This window comes from Ursus arctos, unplaced genomic scaffold (assembly GCF_023065955.2).
Source record: "Ursus arctos isolate Adak ecotype North America unplaced genomic scaffold, UrsArc2.0 scaffold_9, whole genome shotgun sequence".
Classification (NCBI taxonomy): domain Eukaryota; kingdom Metazoa; phylum Chordata; class Mammalia; order Carnivora; family Ursidae; genus Ursus; species Ursus arctos.
In genome coordinates, this window is record NW_026623111.1 from 2,983,171 (window position 1) to 3,000,943 (window position 17,773).

The window sequence follows — 17,773 nt, forward strand, 5'->3', positions numbered from 1 at the left end:
ATAACACAGGACCATCTCCAAATCTCCAGGTCCTTAACCACGGCTGCACGGTCCCCTTTTCCATAGAAGGTAACCCAGGCTTTGGCCGAAAGCATGAGTGGACCCTGCACAGCCACATCTGGCCGTTACCTGCCATGCTGGTCCCTGGGAAGGGTGGGGGAGGTGTGGCGGGACACAGGGCTGGGGGTCGGTAGGTAGAGTCTGGTCGCCAGTTTGGAAAGTGTTCTTAATATGACGAGTGCCCACAGTTTCAGCATAAAGTGTCAAGGTCAGAGCACCTGTAGAAAGTGGCTCTGGAGGCACGCCAAGCTGCAAACTGCAGGTGAGCGGCACCCAAAGCAGAAGTCTGGAGCCCCAGAGAGCAGTCCCAGGTCACGATGCCAGTGCTGGTCCTGAGGGGTGACAGAGGCACCACAGAGAAGCACACAGGCTCAAGCACCACTCACCAGCTCTAAGCACTGGGCCTTTGCACATGCCGTTCTAGCAGGAACACCCTTTCCTAGCTCTGCCCGGCGTGGCTGACGGCCACCACCTGTTGCTACGGACAGGCACATCCCCTGCGAAGCAGTTCAGAGCTGGTTCGGCTTGCCTGGCGTCTGTCTTCCAAGGACAGGACCTGTGTCTGTCTCCAATCTGCAGCCTCAACACCAAAGCCCATCGTCATCAGTGCTCTGTGAGATGAAGAATGTCGGGGTTCCCATGTCAGCTGGCCAGCAACGGGGACCCCCCACCCTGGGTTGCTCTCTCTTTCCTGGGCACTCCAGCTACCTGCAAATGCTCACCCAGCCCCTGGCTCAGCCCACCCCAGTCTGGTGGCCATGTTTCCTTTCTACCCCACCAACCCCCCAGGCTCAGCCTCTTCACCCCAAACTCCACCAGCAGCAGGCAAGCACAGAGCTGTCAGATTTGGCCCAGCCCGGACCTGCCTCTTCCCAGCTGGGCGGGCGTCTCTGCCCCCCGGCCTCAGTCTCCCTTTCCTGCCAAGCCCTGCAGTCCAATCAAACCCCGCACACAATCTTATCCGGGAGCCCTGGCAGGACTGGGCACGAGCTCCTGCTCATGGGACGCTCCTCGTGCAGCCTGTCCCTCTCGGGGCGTAGGATTCCCGCTGGCCTTCTCTGAACCCGCACACGTGGGTGCCGGCCTCCAGAACCTGTGCGAGGGAAGGAAGGGGAGGGGAGAAGCGGGGAGGGGAGAAGCTGGGAGGGCACTGGGGCTGGCGCCCTGGGCATTGCGGAGGAGTACGTGCTGCCCCGTCCTTCCGTCTAGGACCAAGGCCCCCACTGAGCACGCCGCCCGGGAGTTCAGAGGTGAAGGAGGCCCGTCCCATGTCCCTGTTGCCTGCGGACCTTTGTGCTCCCTCACCCCAGACGCAGCAGCGGTGAGGGGCACCTCAAGGCCCCAGCACCCCAAAGTGCATGGGGGCCCTGCCCTCTGACGAACACTGTGGATAGGCCCTCCGTGGCTGTCTGCTGTGGCATTCTCAAGCTGATGCTCTCTGCAGGCCGGCGTGTGCTGCACTGGGGTCCTCTCTCCTGGAGCCTCAGGACGGCTCCCCCTGCCCAAGAGGGAGGTGGGGTGGGCATGTGGGGTGTGAGGGCACCAGAGGGTGGCGAGGGAGGCTCACGTCTGGTGTGGTCAGGCTGCTGGGCATGGCGCACCCACATTATGGGGTCACAGTGTCCTCCTTCCGTGCAGGTGAGGAACCCTTGCTTGCCATCCCCCCTCCCAGAGCTGACAGGAACATGCCCCCAGAACCCTCGTGGCTGTCCCCATTTGGAGGCTGGTCAGGGTCAGGGTCAGAGACTCTTGTTCGACCCTCTCGGTTGGCCATGGGTGAGGACGAAGCTGAGAGCCTTCACCACGGTTCCCTCCTGACACACTGGGTTCCCACCTTCTGCTCCCAAGGGGCTCATCCTGCAGAGGGGAGGGCTCGTCCCGCGGGGGGGGGGCTTGTCCCACAGAGAGGGAGGCTTGTCCCTCAGAGGAGGGCTCGTCCAGCAGAGAGGGGGCTCATCCTGCAGAGAGGGGGCTCGTCCCTCAGAGAAGGGGCTCGTCCCACAGAGAGGGGGCTCGTTCCACAGAGAGGGGGCTCGTCCCGCAGGGTGGGGCTCATCCCACAGAGAGGGCGCTCGTCCCGCAGAGGCCTCCTGCTCCACCACGGCCCAAAACCCAGCTCTGAGGGTAAAGTGTTAGCACCTCACTGCCACACGCCCTCAGTAACACTCTCCTCTGTCATTTGCCCCAAAGGGGGTCGACCTCTGACCGCTGGGCTGTTGGCTGTCAGGTGGGTGAGAACAAGGCCACCTTCCTAGTCCCAGCAGGAGCGAGCACCCCGATGCAGCTCGGCCTTATTACGTACGTACGTGTACTTTCCCTCGTTAACCCTCTCCGTGCAGGTAAGGAGCTGGAGGCACAGAGAGGTCAGCCGCGCTCCTAAGGTCACACAGAGCTAGGAAGTGGGCAGCTAAGGAGCCCACTCGTGGGTTGAAGGGTGGACCGGAGGACAATCCAGGCGCTGACTGATGCAATCAGAAGGGAGAAAGGGTGGCAGACCTAAGAAGCCACATGTGGGGTGAGACGTCCCCTCCCCTCCAGGGCCAGACCCTGCGGACTCTGCAGCCCACCCAGAGCCTCCGTCCCTGGCCGTCCAGGTGAGCTCTCTGCATGAGAGACCTGCCGAGGTCCTCGTGCTCTTCTCCGCCCAGACCTCGTGATCGGCATCACCCAATGTCCCACTGTACCCACCTTGCCCACCCTCCAGACGGTGGCTCGGCGTGTGCTCAGGGATGTGTGGGAGGGGTGGGCGACGGCCCTGGGCCGGCGCAGGCTGGGTCCCAGAGAAAGGCTGCATTCAGCCAGCGGCCAAGACACGGCACCTTCTGTCATCTTGATGAGAAAACAGCCTTTCCATGTTTACCGTCCCGGGCTGCTCCAGCTCGGCGGGTCCACGAGGCAGAGCCTCAGGCCCCAGGGGAGGGGCCCCAGCAGCGTGCACGCTGGGGAGGGGCACTGGCCGCTCTCGCCCCATAGAGCTCCCTGCCGCCCATGCTCTGTGCCCTGCAGACAGCCTGCGGCAGGGAAAGGGATTCTGGACCCCCAGGAGCGGCCGTTCTCGGGCGGGCCTGGGCGGGTGCCGTCCAGCAGCGGGGAGGGTGCCCCACCCCACAGTCTCCCCTGGGGTGGTCTACGGAGCGGCGGTCTGCCGGGATGGGAGATGTAGTTTGTGTATTTAGTTTCCCAAAACATCACCGCAGCATCCTCTCTGGAGCTCCGGGGCCGCCCGAGGGGCTGCCCAGGGACCCCAACTCCGGCCTCGATTTCCTTTCTCCAGCAGCAAGGACAAGCGCCCCAACGGAGGCTACTAGAGCCCTCCCACGACAGCAGCACCAGCGGCTCATTGTTCCAGCCCAGAAGTTTGGCTACTTAATGTACTGAAACAGCCGTGGACAAATTCTGCAGGTGCTCCACGTAGAGCTAGTTTGCTTTCCGGGGAGCCGGCGTCACTCCCACTTGCCCCTGGGGTCTTGCAAACACGTGGCCACACAGGCCAGCCACGCCACCACCACCAGGCGCCCTCCTGGGGTTCCCAGGCTTACGTCAGCTACATCAGCCTCTCTGACAGGTATGGGCGCCACCCAGCCCACTTTACAGGACAGGACACTGAGGTGCAGAGAGGCCCGGTGACCATGCAGCTGGCGGACGTGTGGAACGGGGGCCAAGAAAAGTGAGCAGAAAGTAAGCTGGCCTCCCTGACCTCGATTTCCCCATCTGTAAGGTGGGAGCGATATCGCCCACCACAGGTTAATGAGTGCCTGGCTCCCAGGAAAGGCTGCACTGCTCTGCAGGGCCCAGACCCCCAGCACCCAGCTCCGGGGAGGTCTTGGGGCCACACCCCTGCTTGCAGCGTCCCTCCCACGGGCCTCGGCCCCAGACCCGCATGCAGCCTGCTGGGGCCCTGGAAAGAATTAGGCACCCCTCCTGCCTCTATATTCTCAAGGAGACTGGGTTTTATTTAAGTCTTTGTTCCCGAGAGTTGCCCTTCCGGGTTTTAATCCAGTAGATCTGGGCGTGCAGAGGAAGTCTGCTTCGTAGTGTGGCAGCCGTGGTGCAGCCTGGAGGCCGGGGAGCGTTCTGGTCAGTGGTCAGGAGGCATTCCTGTTCGGCCGCTCGTGGCCGGCAGGCAGCCGGCTTTGAAGTGTGTGGGGAGGGCCAGGCCCTGCTGGGGTAAGCGCCAGGCATGATTTCCAGCCACCTCTCGCCCCAGGCTGCACCCTGTGCCTCTCCGAGACTGACGACACGTGCCGGCAACACACTCAGGTCTCAGCAAGTCCGGGTGCCCGCTCAGGCTCCTCACAGGGCTCCCAGTCCTCTCTCCAGCCCCCGGAGAGTCAGAGGAGCTCAGCCGGGTTGGCACAGCCGGTGAGCGTCCAAGCCGGTATGCAAACGCTCCACAAGTCCCTTGCGTTCTTGCAGCCCTGCTTCTGGGGGCAGTGATCTGCCGAATGCCCGTCTCCCAGGGTTCCCTCTGCGGTGTGCAAGAAGGCGTTCCATGGTCAGTGGGTGGAGATCACTGGGTTAGAGGGAGCTGGTTTCCTTACTGCAGGACTTCTCAGAGCCTTTAACAGAATAACATGCACCAGGAATCTCTGAGATAATCACCCAAACTTCCTTGACCAATGGCCCCTTTGTTCCACGGGGCGCCTCAGAGGCCAGCTCCTCCACAGCATGTGGCACATGCTTCAGGAATGAAAGGAGAAAGCCCAGCCCCGAAGGCTGAGCCAGGCAAGTCCATTTTCTTCTGGAAGATGCTGCCCCTTCGTCCCAGCCTGGGCCCCACAGAATGTATTTCATACCTCAGCAACTTCTCCCTAGTGCCCTGCCCCACTCGTCCCTGGGGAGCTCTGTGATCCCATCAATAACCACACTCTGTCTCCTCCTCTGGGAAGCCCTCCTTGAACCCTCCTACCCCAGTCCAGGCCGAGGGGCTCACTGCCTCTTTCGTACAGTGACTGCATCTCATACTGACATCTGTCACAGTGCCTTTCCCCCGTCCTTCCTGGTGGCCACGTTGTCCCCCATCTTCATGGTCACCTCAGCCTCCAGCATGACACCAGGAACCACAGGCTTGCAACGAGCTAGGAGAGGACAGCTAGAGGGATGTTTAGAGATGGCCTGAATAGGCTGAAGTCACCCAGGTGGGACACCCACCGCCAGGGTCCGGGAAGGAGCCCAGGGGACCATTCTCCAGCTCATGGGTTTTTCCCTGGCACCAGCCCTGGGGGTACGTTCCTCCGCAAAACACTGAAATGAATTCATCACTTGAAATATTTCCCCTGCTTTGTTCTCTTCCAGACGTGTGTCCACACGTCACACTGAGTGCACAGGCCGGCAGCTGGCTTCTGTGTCCCAAGTGTTTAAGGAGCCCGTGAGCAGAAGCAGCGTCAGCCACGAGTCCTGTAAACAGCAGTTACGATATGAACTGGCCCAAGGCTGAGGCGAAGACCACGTTTCTACACACGTTGAGAGTCAAGAGGAGAGGTCCCATGGGGCCCCTTCCCGCCCCCCACCAGGGAAGCCGGGCTACAGGCTCCTCATCGTGAACCAGGGAGCAGGACCCCCACGCAGGTGGCTTGACCAAGGCCCTCCGCTGTAAACCGGGATAGACACCACCAGCCCGGCCCTGTCCAGTCACAACAGAGGTCTGGGGCTCTGGCCACATGGGAGAAAGGGGCTTTCTCAAAGGGTAAAGTCCTGAAAGCCCAGGGGGCCATGGAGGGTCGGCATTCTCCAAACTGCCCTGTGAAGTAGTGAGCTGCCCGTCACAGGCTGTGGGCCACCTGTCAAGGACGGGGCACCACCCTGCCCCTCTACCCACTGGTGATCGGGCCTCCTTCTCCCCTGGAATCACGGAGGCGTTGGAGCCGGTGGGTCGGAAGCAGCGGGGCCCCAGGGCCCTGGGGGCCCAGGCTCGGGCTGATGCTGATGTGCTCGGGCAGCCGAGAGCAGCTGCAGACAACTTTCTCGGGCTTTCTGAGTAATGAGTCCACTCTGACCGCTCCACCTCCCCCAAACGCAGCCCCCGAGCCGCCCGCCTGGGGGTGGGGGGGCAGTGGCCGGCCCGTGGTCAGCCTGTCTGGCTGCACATATTTGACCCCGGTCCTCCCTAAACCTTTTCTCACACCTCCAGAGCAGACCTCTGACCTGGGCCTGGAGAATGTGATCAGTGCCTCCACGGGCTGTTTATCTTAGGTATTAATTCTGGCGACGTGGGCTTGGCCGGGAGACCGCCTGACCCCTGATTCTGGGGCGACAGAATTGAACAGATTCTCTGGGCAGACTTCTCTGCCTTCACTCACTGGGGACAGCTTGTCCACCAAGCCAGTCGGGCCGTAACCAGCAGTGCGTGCTTCCTGCCTGCCTTCTGTCCAGGGTGCCTGCTCGGGGCCGGGCTGTGGGCCAGGAGCCCAGCTGTAAGAAATTCTGTCCCTACGGGCTGGTGGACCAGAGGCTCTGAAACCCACCTGCTCCTCCTGCTACGTTGGGCCGGACCAAGGCGGAGTCTGACTCTGGGTCAGATCTGAGTGCCGTCCATCCCAAATGCCTCTTCCAAACTCTGGGCATTGTCAGATGCAGCTGGATCCGACGGGGCCGAGAGACAGGAAAAGCTTCACCGGGAGCCTCTCCCCTGAGTTATGGGGGCTGAGACGGAGCCTCGGTAGCGGGACGAAGCTGCTCCCAGCCCGCGCTCACTGCATGGCTTAGGGCAGGTCACACGTCACCTGTAAGGGGTGGTGTCTCTATGGTAGGACTGTTGTTAGGGTGGGAGCAGCCTCTGACGTGAGCCACGCCTGGATCACAAAGCCCTCCCCACCCACAGATCGAGCTCATCACCTTATCCCCAACACCTGGCACGTAGTAGGTCCTCAGTAAATGCTTGCTGAATGCTGGGCACCGTGAATCACACAACAGCCCTATTTTCATCTTTGGTTTGAAGTCCAGGCTGGAATTTCCAACATGCATCACACGCGTGTCCAGGGGCCCCGGGGGGCATTCTGTGCCTTATCCTTACCTCTGACTTCACGTCGTGTTTCTCTTCCATTTTCCCTTTGCCCAGATTCCCTCACTTCTAATTCTAGCCTGCTTTATGGCGGTGTCTCTCTAAGCTAATCTCGGACGTGCTGGGATATGGGATAGGATATTTTTTTCAATACCCCGTGAACAAATTCTCAAGGGCAACTGCATCTTAATTATAACCTCGTAATAAAGGAGAAATAAATGTAAGCAGGGGCTGTTGAGGTGTGCACGCCGTCCTCCCTCGGCCACGGAGGGCTGCGGCAGAACCTGCCCCACGAGGGACCTCACACCCCTGGGGCCCAGCACATTCCTAGCTCACGGCAGCTGCCGGCTTTGGAAGCCCTACTGTGTGCCAGAACCTCAGTGACCATTTGATTGGGTGGATACGATGCCGACTGGATGAAGGAAGAAGCCGATTCAGAGGCTCGAGCTGCTCCAGGTGACCCCACGGGGTGGAGGGGTTGGGAGGCAGCCCGGAATCTCTCCCAGGCCCGCGCCCTCGCTCCTGTACCACAGTCCCCGAGAACGCCGGGCATGCGTGTCCAGAGCCCAGAGTGGATCTTCTAAATCTCCGTCTGGGCTTCTCCTGGGACACGTCCCTGCTCTGCCACCTGCAGACAGGACCGGTGAAAGGGTGTCCCGCTGCACCATACCGCAGGGACAGACCCACTGTGTGGAGAGGAGGTGGCTCCGAGCCCTGCCAGCCCCAACAGCAGGCGGCTCCACACAGCCCCGCGTGTCTGAGGCTACAACAGCCCCCGGCCGCCTCGGGGCCTACCTGGGCACGCCCTGCCCCCACTCCCGCCCCCACCACCACCACCGGGCTGTGCCCCAGCAGCCCTGCCTGCACCCAGCAAATCCTGTCCCCTAACGAGACAGCTGCCCCCCAGTGACAGACCATTTCCATGTACAAATCAATTTGTCTCCACTGAGGGGAGAGAATTGCAAAGCAAACAAATTATGCACGCCCACCGCGCTCCGGGCATGCGGCTGGGGGCGGAGGTCGGAGGGATTTTCCTTCCTCCATTTCCCCCACAAAGTGCCCCCCATCCCCTGGCAGCAATGCTCCTTAGCTGCTGAGGGATAACCCCCGAATTCTGCGGCCGCGGCAGCGGGACTGAAGACCGGCCGACCGGCACTTGCTGAGGGTCTGGGCTGGTGTCCTGTGGTGACTGCAATTTACCACCATTGACTGAAATTCCCAGTCCTGGAGGCCAGGGGCCCAAAATCAAGGTGCAGACAGGGCCTCCTCACTCCCTCAACAGCTCCAGGGAGAAACCTTCCATGCATCCTGCACTTCTGGCCGGGCTGGCGATTGTCTCCTTCCTAACGGCCACATCCCTGGGCCCCTGCCTCCAGCGTCACGTGGCCTCCCTCCCCACCACGTATGCATGTCTTGTCCTCTTCCTAGAAGGACACCAGTCATTGGATTGGGGCCCACCCTACTCCAATGTGACCTCATCCTAACTTGACTACATCTGCAGACTAAGGCCACACGTGCAGGTCTCGGGGACTTCGGGGAGGGCACAATTCAGCCCACAATAGGGTCCAACTGCAGTCACCATCACCACAGACCCCCTGCATGGGGACTCAGTGGGCCCTGGCACCTGCCAGGGCTCCCAGGCACTGTCCCATCTGGGTCCCCAAGGAGGGAGAGCTGGCACACATAGGTGAGGGGAACATCCCCGGAGTGAGCCCAACCCCCCCTCTGTCCAGAATCGGATGTCTGTTGGCATGCCACAATGAGAACTCAGGCTGCACGGTGCTGTTCAGGCCCCAGGTCCTGGGGGAGAGGATGCCCTCCACACGCCCGTGCACGCAGAGGGCAGCCAGCCCCCAGCACACCCAGCTCACTGTCAAAGGCCACAGGGGCTGTCCATGCTTTCCCTCATATAACCCAGAGAAGGAGTATTTTCTCATCATCCCATTTTCCAGAAGAGTAACTGGAGGCTGGAGAGAGTTTAAGTAACTTGCCCCAGATGCTTGAGAAGGAGATGAGGAAGCTGGATTCCCACTCAGGCATCTGGGTCAGACGGGGGCACGTCCTGCATCCATCCCAGGGCCTCTCATTCGGCGGGACCCCGGGAGCGCACCAGCTCCCCCACCCTGACATTGCACAGCAGCTTTCGGCTACTTCGTTGGGTGTTTTTCTCCATGCAGTGTGCCGGCATCCTTGGAAACTGCGCAGGGAAGCCTCTGTCTCGGGGTTACAGCAGGCTGACAATGAGGCGCGGAAGTCCCGCACAGAGTAGGGGGAGAAGCCATGTCTGCTGTCATTCCAAGTTGGGATTGTTCCAGGAAGAACAAGGAGGAAAACCCAGGTGACACCCAGGGACCGAAGCAGAAGTGAGAGGTACCAATGAGGGGCCCGTTTCTAGTGGGGGCCACGCAGAGCAACCGCTCTGGGAGGGCAGCCAGATGATGGTGTGGGTTGAATTGTGTCCCCCTCAAAGTGCTGTAGTCCTAACCCCCAGGACTTATGCATGTGACCTTACTTGGGAGTAGGGTTGCTGCGGATGTAGTTAGGATGAGGTCGTACTGGAGCAGAGTGGGCCCAGAGTCCAATAGGACCAGCACCCTTCTAAGAAGAGACACACAGAGACAATACCGCGAGGGGCCACCAGGAACTGGAAGAGGCAGGGAGGATCCTTCCCTAGAGCCTCAGGGGGAATGTAGCCCTTCCCACCTTTGTCCCAGGCTTCCAGCCTCCAGACTGCGAGAGAAGAAGTCTGTGTTAAGCCCCCGGTTGGTGGAGCTTTGTTGCGACAGCCATGGGAAACTAATACAGACCCCACGACCTGGCAGGTCTCTTTGGCATTGTGTGATGCTTAACTTCCTGTTTTTCAGCATTCCAAATTTCCTGATTCTGAGATTGTCAGTGTTGAGGCTGGGTTGAAGCCTCACTTACCGACCCCCTGAACACCCCTGTTCACACCCTGTTCCCAGCCCTGCTGGGAGCCACAGAAACCCCAGCCTGAGGAAGGGGCCAAGCAGATCAGATTAGAGGAAGCTCCAGTGAATCAATGGGGGGCTATGCTCCCCTTCACAAGCTGGTCACAGGCCACATGGCATGGCGAGGGCCCAAGGTCAAGGGTCAGTGGCTACTTGGTCAGGCTGGGACTTCCCACGGCCGTCGCTCAAGGTCCTCTGGCACCTGCAAATGCACAACAAATGCCCGCACACCTGCCTGTCACTTAGGGGGCAAGTTGAACGCAGAGAACTGCAGCACCCAATAACCATGAGTCACAGCTTCGGCTTCACCTCCCCTTGCCACCACAAGAACCCTGGAAAGGCAAAGGTGGGGGTGTGATGTGGGGTCTGCTGCAGCCCACCACCAAGGACCCCACAGGGCAGGTCTTCCTCTGTCTCCAAGACGCCCCCAGATCTCCAGTCCCTATGGGGTCAGTGACCCAGTGGGATCCCTCATTTTTTCATCTGTAGACAGGTGTTTACCATCCCTCCTTTCTCTCCATAAGGTTAGGGGCGTGGGGAGGGAAATGTTTAGAAATGGTCTGTCCTGGAGGAGCTGCAAAGTTGGCTTCCTAGAGGTGAGTCTCCCAGGGCCTTGATGGAGAAGGACAGCCTGAGCCTCTGGACCCAGAACAAGGCCTAAAAACAGTGTCCACTGTTTCTCGAATGGTCTCCACTGACAATCAGATGCCCCCTCAGACTTTCTCGTATGTTCTCGTAGCGGCTTCTCATGACAACCAGTTGGGGTCAGAGCCCCAGAGATGATTCAATAATTCAACCTTCTACTAACCGGTAGACCTACCAAGTGCCCCACACGGAGCACTGAGGGTGCAAGGGTGCCACTGAGGCAGAGCTCCGAGCGTGTACATGCCCAGGTGCACACACTGGCGTGCAGTGTTCCCCTTGTTATTCCTGCAAGGATTTAAGACAGCGCCTGCCACAGGGGTTACCAGAGCAGGAAAGGAAAGCCCACAGCAAGGCAAGGTCAGCCCATGTGGGTCGGTAATACCCACAGCCCAGGAGGGAGGGGAAGAAGCCTTCAGGGCTGGGGGGGGCTCCTCCACGAGACACTTGTAGCCCTGGTGGTGAAGCTCCCTCCAGGGAGAGAGGAGGGAAGTGTGCTGGGTGAGAAGAAGCAAAGTCACAAGGGAGACAGAGAAGCAGCAGAGAGGTTGTTGGGAAGATGGTGCCCAGAGGCCCCTGGGGAGGCCGACCCAAGCAGGCCCTGCCATGCAAGACCAGGCAGGACCAGACTGGCCCATTTCCACCTGGCTGGCAACAAGCGGCTCTGTGACTCGATGAGCAGGAAAGCCCAGGTGGGGATGCCAGGTGCCAGGGGTGGGGGATGGGCAGCCCCGAGCAGCCCTGCCCTTCTGGCTGAGTCCTTGAGGACTGCAGCACGTGGGCCCCCGTACCCAGGCCACGTCTCAGCGTGTCTTTGCAGCCAGCAGCCTTGGAGGATGCGGTGACATGTCCCCCAGGGCATAGAGCGGTAGGTTCCCAGCCTGGCATTCCTGGTGGTGTCCACCTCCCAGTCACCCCAAGGACTCAGGGACAAGAGGACCACCGCCAGCGTCATGCTTAGTGCTTGCTGGGCCTGGAGTAGGAAACTTCCTTGTCTCTGGCCCAGGAGTCTCATGTCTTGTGCCAGCATCCATGAAACAGTAGTGAGCTAAGGTGTTACTTTGTAATAAGGCAAACTCCCAGAGCCTGACCCCTGGGAGGTAAGAAGGTGGCGCCGTGCCTGAGGACGCCTCCTGCCATGGGCACCATGCCTCCCAGCTCCCCTGTGACAGGAGCAGAGCACAGGAGCCAGGAGGCTGGTACGACCTCCCAAGCCACTCAAGACAATGGCTGTAGGTTTATTTTCCTCTTCTTCCTGCTCCTTTCTTTCTTGTCTCTTTTGTTGGTTAAAGGACAATCGGCTACATTCTATGGATCCGTGGGGAAGAAAGACTAGTTCTGACTGGGCTGCCAGTGAAGCCACGGGACAGGACAGAATGTGCACGGGGTCCTGAAGGACAGATCGAGGCTTCAAAGGACTCCTCTTCCTGCCAAATATTGTCCAGGAGCTCTGCCCTGGGGGCGCACACGGCCAGCCTGCAGACCGATCCCCTGCTCCCGTACCCTGGGTCTACCCTCCATCCTGCACCCCAGGACACAAGAGGCCCTTGTAAGCCCCAGAGCACCATGCGGCCGAGCGTGATCGGGTTCTCAGGGACCCGCTCTGCCGGTCGTGGAGAGAGGCACAGCCCGGGGGCACCCATGGCCCGGACTCCCCGCGCACAGCGAGGCCGTTGGTCCTCCCTGCCCTGCTGGGAGGCATCGGACACCCTGCAATCTTGGTTAAACGGTGCGGTTAGTCTCGGCTGAGAGAGACGCAGACCGGCTGAAACAGGCCCCAGTTCTCTTTATTGAATTGGGCAGGTAATATTGGATTTATGGGACTCAACCTTCTGATGACAAAAATGATCTGTGTGGCCAAATAAAGATGAACGAAGCTCAGGGCCAACTCAGAAGGCCATTTCGGCCGCTAATCCACCTCCCGGGCTGCTTATCGCGCCCTGGGATGGTGTCATCTTGGAGGGTTGGGATATAAAGTACCCTTTTGGAGTTTTCTTAAGCCAACATTAGAAAATTGTGTATAAATTTAATCTCAGCTAAAAGGTAAAGATAGTCCACAGCCAAGGGGCAAGGCCGCCATCATCCAGCAACCGCTGTGCTTTATGTCCAATCAGACGCAAAACACGGGGAGAAAATATGGTCCTCTCAACTAATCAATTACATTTGAGTAATTGATCGTATATTATTATTGATGAAAGCCCACAAGATGTGGATTAGCAGGGAGTAGGTTCTCAAAAGATTAGATTTGTATACGAAAATGGAAGGAAAAACATGACTCTCATAAAATCATTTGAGAGTGGTTTATGGTTTAATGCGTGATGGGACATGGAGGCCAGGCCCGAACGGCTTCTGTCGTCTGCCTGTGCGTGCGGCCCACGGGGGGAGGAAAGGCCGCAGACGCTCAGGGGAGAGGACAGTCGTGAGCCCACGGGAGCTGTCGGGGGTGGGGGAAGGGAGAGGTGTGGCGGCGTGGCCCCATAGGGCCACAGCCGCGGGACAGTTGAAGGAAGGAAAGTGTCCCGTTTAAGGAAGCGCTCTCTCACAAAGGGAAATATCCAGACAGTCGTGGCTTCTCGGCGGGTGGCCAGGGACACGCTCATCCCCTGCCACACCCGCCACTCCCCACGTCCGTCCTTGCCAAGCTTGTCATTTGCACACCACCCAAATCAGAGGCCCGCTTCACTCACCCCTACTCATCATTCACTCTGACTCGTTCACAGAGCATCAAGGATTTGCGAGGACCTGCATGCCGTGTGGCGGCCAGCTGGGTGGAAGCCGGCCCCGCGGGGCTCACGTGTCCACAGGGGCCACAGATGATGGGAGGTTGAGCCCAGCGTGGCAGCATCCCACCGCTGCGGATGGATGAGGGGCTCCGGGAGCTCACAACCCCACGCCTGTAGCCTATAAGTCCTCTCAGCGCCGAGGTCCCCTCAGACCCGCACCTGGGGTCACTCACACCTCAGCCGTGGACACTCCTGCCACCGAGCCTTCTCGGTAAAATTCACATAACATTAAATGCACCACTTTAAGCATCTTGAAGTACACAAATCATTGGGTTCTAGTAGACTCACAGAGCCGTGCGGCCACCACCACCATCTGATTCCAGAATATTCCCATCCCCCGGAAGGACCCCACCCGTCAGCAGTCACCCCTCGCCCTCCCTCTACTGGGCGACAGCGGCACATCGGTCATGGGGCACAAGATCTGTCCAAGTAAGCTGCTTCCTCCGCGTTTAACTTTCATCATTTACATTTACGTCTCTCTGTCTTATATATTGAATTTCTGTTTTTCTGGGAAACAACCTCTTTTCCTCTACGCTTTTAATTTTATGGCCACAGAATTCATCTAAAATTCTTTTTAAAATATTTTTAAATCTCTTCCAGTTTTTTAGTTGGGTCTCTTTTCTCATTTTTAGAGTATTTTGTGTGCTTTGTTTACTAATCGGGTTTATGAGAGATTTGTCTCTTGGTGACCCTTTAAAAGAACCAGTGCTGGGGGAGCGCATGGGGCTCAGTCAGTTACGCGTCTGCCTTCAGCTCAGGTCCTGATCCCAGTCCTGCTCATCGGGGAGTCTGCTTGTCCCTCTACCCGCCCCCTGCTCGTGCTCTCTCTCTTCATCTCTCACTCAAATAAATAAATAAAATCTGTTAAAAATAAAGAACCAGATTTAAGGCTTATTAATACTTTCACTGTTTTGGTTTGTTTGCTTTCTATTTATGGAATTTCATGTTTTGTCTCTAACATTCTCCTCTTCTTATCTTGTGGAATTCTTAAAAGGTGATGGGTCAGGGACGCCTGAGTGGCTCAGTCGGTTAAGCATCTACCTTCAGCTCAGGTCATGATCCCAGGGTCCTGGGATCGAGTCCTGCATCAGGTTCCTTGCTCAGCAGGGAGCCTGCTTCTCCCTCTGCCGTTCCCCCTGCTTGTGCACTTGCTCTCTCTCTCTCTCTCTCTCTCTCCCTGACAAATAAATAAGTAAAACATCTTTAGAAGATGATGAGTCAGGTCCCCGATTCTCTGCTCCCCCATCAGTGGCGGTGCACCTGCTCCTGGGCACCAGCCACCATGTGCCACGAAGGAGCTGTCCTCGTCTCCTCTCCCCGAGTAGATTCTCCCCGCAGTCCCTGTCCTTTCCACTCCAGCAATGTCACGCAGTCTCACTGTCTTCCAAAATCCATCCTCCCCTTGTGCTATGGTAACTTACGGACCCCCCATTTTATGGAGCACCCTCCCATCCAAGAAAAAACTACAACTCCCAGCATTCTTTGAGGCAGGCTTGCCCATGTGACTGAGTTCTGGCCAATGAGATGTGAGCAGAAGTGATGGGGGCATCGAGGGGGAGCCTCACCCCAGGATGGTGGAGCAGCAAGTGGATGGAGCCTGGGGTCTCATAAAACGCCCTGCTGTCTGGCCACCCCTAGCCCAGACTCCCGTCCTGGAAACTAACTTCCATCATGTCAATCCACCCTGTGTTGGTTCTCTGCCATGCAGCAAATCCAGATGGTAAAGGGGGTTTTTAGGGGAGGCAGGTGGGAGCTGTCCAATTTTCCTTATTTCTAATTTGTCTAGGCTGTGGCCAGAGACTATCCCCACCTTTTAAATTTTCCTTAAGGTGTTCTTTGAGGGGAAGCACATTATCAGTTTTTATCAATGCTCAGCGGGTCCTGGGAAGAAGGTGCACTGCCCATTGGAGTAAGCCATGCCTCGTACACGTTCCCGAAACGGAGTTTGCTGGTTCCGTGACTCTGTTTCTCTAAAGCCCGGCTGGCTGACGGAGCCCCTGGGCTGGTCTGATTCCGAAAGCGACACATCGCAGCTCCTACTGGAACTTGGCTTGTATTTTTAAATGACTTGGCTTTCCATCGTTAGCTGCTAAGCTGCTTAGCGCATAATGCAGATTTATATTTTACCTTAGTCATCAGTTGTTTGATCCTCCAACGTCTCTCTCTCCCATTTACTGTGTTTGATCCCCAGTCCCACCTCCTGTACTGCGATGAAGCCCCGTCGTCCCGGTGTCTGCATCTCTTGGCTTCTCTGCACGTCCCGTATCACGTGCTTTCAAGCATCATCCTTGAAGTTCACACCGTTTTTTTGTTTTTGTTTTTGTTTTTGTTTTTGTTTTTGTTTTTGTTTTGTTTTGTTTTGTAATTCAGATCAGTGATCTCTGCTTCCTTAGCGGAGGGTTCAGCTCATGCACCTCTCTGGTGGTCTGCATTTTATTTCTTCCGTGTTTTTTTGCATTCATTCTGTTTTCTTTACTGTGAGATTTTTTTTGCCTTTGCCTCACTTCTGCTGCGGCTTGCGTTGCTCTTCACCCTCCTGTTCCCCTTGGCGGCGTCTGAGAGCGATGCTGGGCCACCTTCCCTTTCCCTACCTCCAGATTCAACTGCCAGCTCTTTTGCAACGATGCCGGCCAGCAGCAACGCCCCGGAGCACACACGCTCCCGTTGGAAACCCCTCTCACCACCATGCAGAGAGCCGGCCCCTGGAGGAGAGCTAAACCGGCTCCCGAAGCCAGGGCTTCAGGCTGGCCCTGGGGGGCTCCTGCCCCTCACTGAATCCCGAGGTCCCCACTGCTCTGATATCCGCTTCCGTCTCACAGTGAGCACAGCGGGTGGACCCCTGCTTTTAGCCTCCTCCATGTGGGGGCTTTGTCTTAAGTTCTAGCAAAAGAAAAGATCATAGGAGCCACCAAAAGGGTCTACTGCCGGCCAGAAATAGGGAGCCCATCCTGTCCCCACCTGACCCTCCCACTGCCATGGTCCACCACCCACAGCCACGCCCATGCCTCTCATGCCATCTCTCCCCACGTCCTGGCATCCGCACCCCCACCCCCTCCCCGGGACCCAGGCTCAGCTCCTGGAATGTCCAGGAAGCCCCGCTGAGCTCTTGGCCCTCACGCCCCCTCCGACAGGCTCTTCTCCAGACAGCTGTGGATAGCAGGAGCCTCACACCAGTGTCCTGCTGGAGGGCCTGAGCTGCCGGCAACACGCTCCGAGGTCCCGGGGAAGCTCTCTGGGCCGCACCCACAGCAGTAAAGTGGGAAGAAGAGGCTGCTCCACACAGATGTCTGCACAGCGCCTGGTACATAGTGGAGCCAAATAAATGATGACCTTCAGAACCACTGGACAATGGTGAGGGTAGGGCAGAGAACCCGGAAGGATGTCTGACAAACACTCCAGATGGGGATGCTATGCACGTGCTGGTTCTGTGAGCCCCCGCATCCCGGACAGACTGAGGGCGTGAGGACACCCGCGCCCCGCTCCGGGGGAACCCCACCCCTGGTGCTGGGGCGCACCTGCTTCTCTTGGCTTGCCCCTGAAGCCCTCTGAGATGGCACGGGCCAGGGGCAGCCATCAAACCGTGCTGATGTGCCAGTGGGGGTCACGGGGCTGTTCAGCTGGGGTCAAGGCGGCACTGCTCACAGGGATCCCCCTCCAGGTGGGGGGCCCCATGGCACAGCCAGGAGCAGCCAGGAAGCTGCCACATTGCAGACGATCCTTCTATGGTTGGATTGCGTTCCCCCAGAAGGTATAGGTTGAATTCCTCGCCTCCGGTATCTGTGAACCTGACTGGATGTGGAAATAGGGGTCTTCCTAGAAGTGATCAAACTAAGATGAGGCGTTGGGGTAGCTCCAATCCAATATGCCTCATGCCCTTATAAGTGGGAAATCGGGATAGAAAGGCAGACAGGCATAAACAGAAGACGGCAGAGGACGCAGGGAGAAGCTGACTGTCTATGAGCCAAGGACACAGGCCTGGCACATATCCTTCCCTCGCGGCTCAGAGGGCACCACCCCGTCCACACCTTGACCTTGGGCATCCAGCCTCCAGGACTGTGAGACAACAAATTCCCGTGGCTCGAGCCCCCAGCCTGTGGCACTTTGTTACGCAGCCCTAGCTGACTAGCACACCCTCTTTGCCAGAGTTCTTAGGCCGCTTGCCTCCCTGCCGGAGAGATGCTGGGACCTACAGACCTGCCTGACTAGAGACAGGTGCAGCAGGAGGGGTGCTGTGGGGAGTTAGGGGCCTGGGGGTGGGTCTCTGGACCTGCTTTTGTGGCATCATAAGGATGAGAAAAGAGCCAAGGGAGATGCTTCCT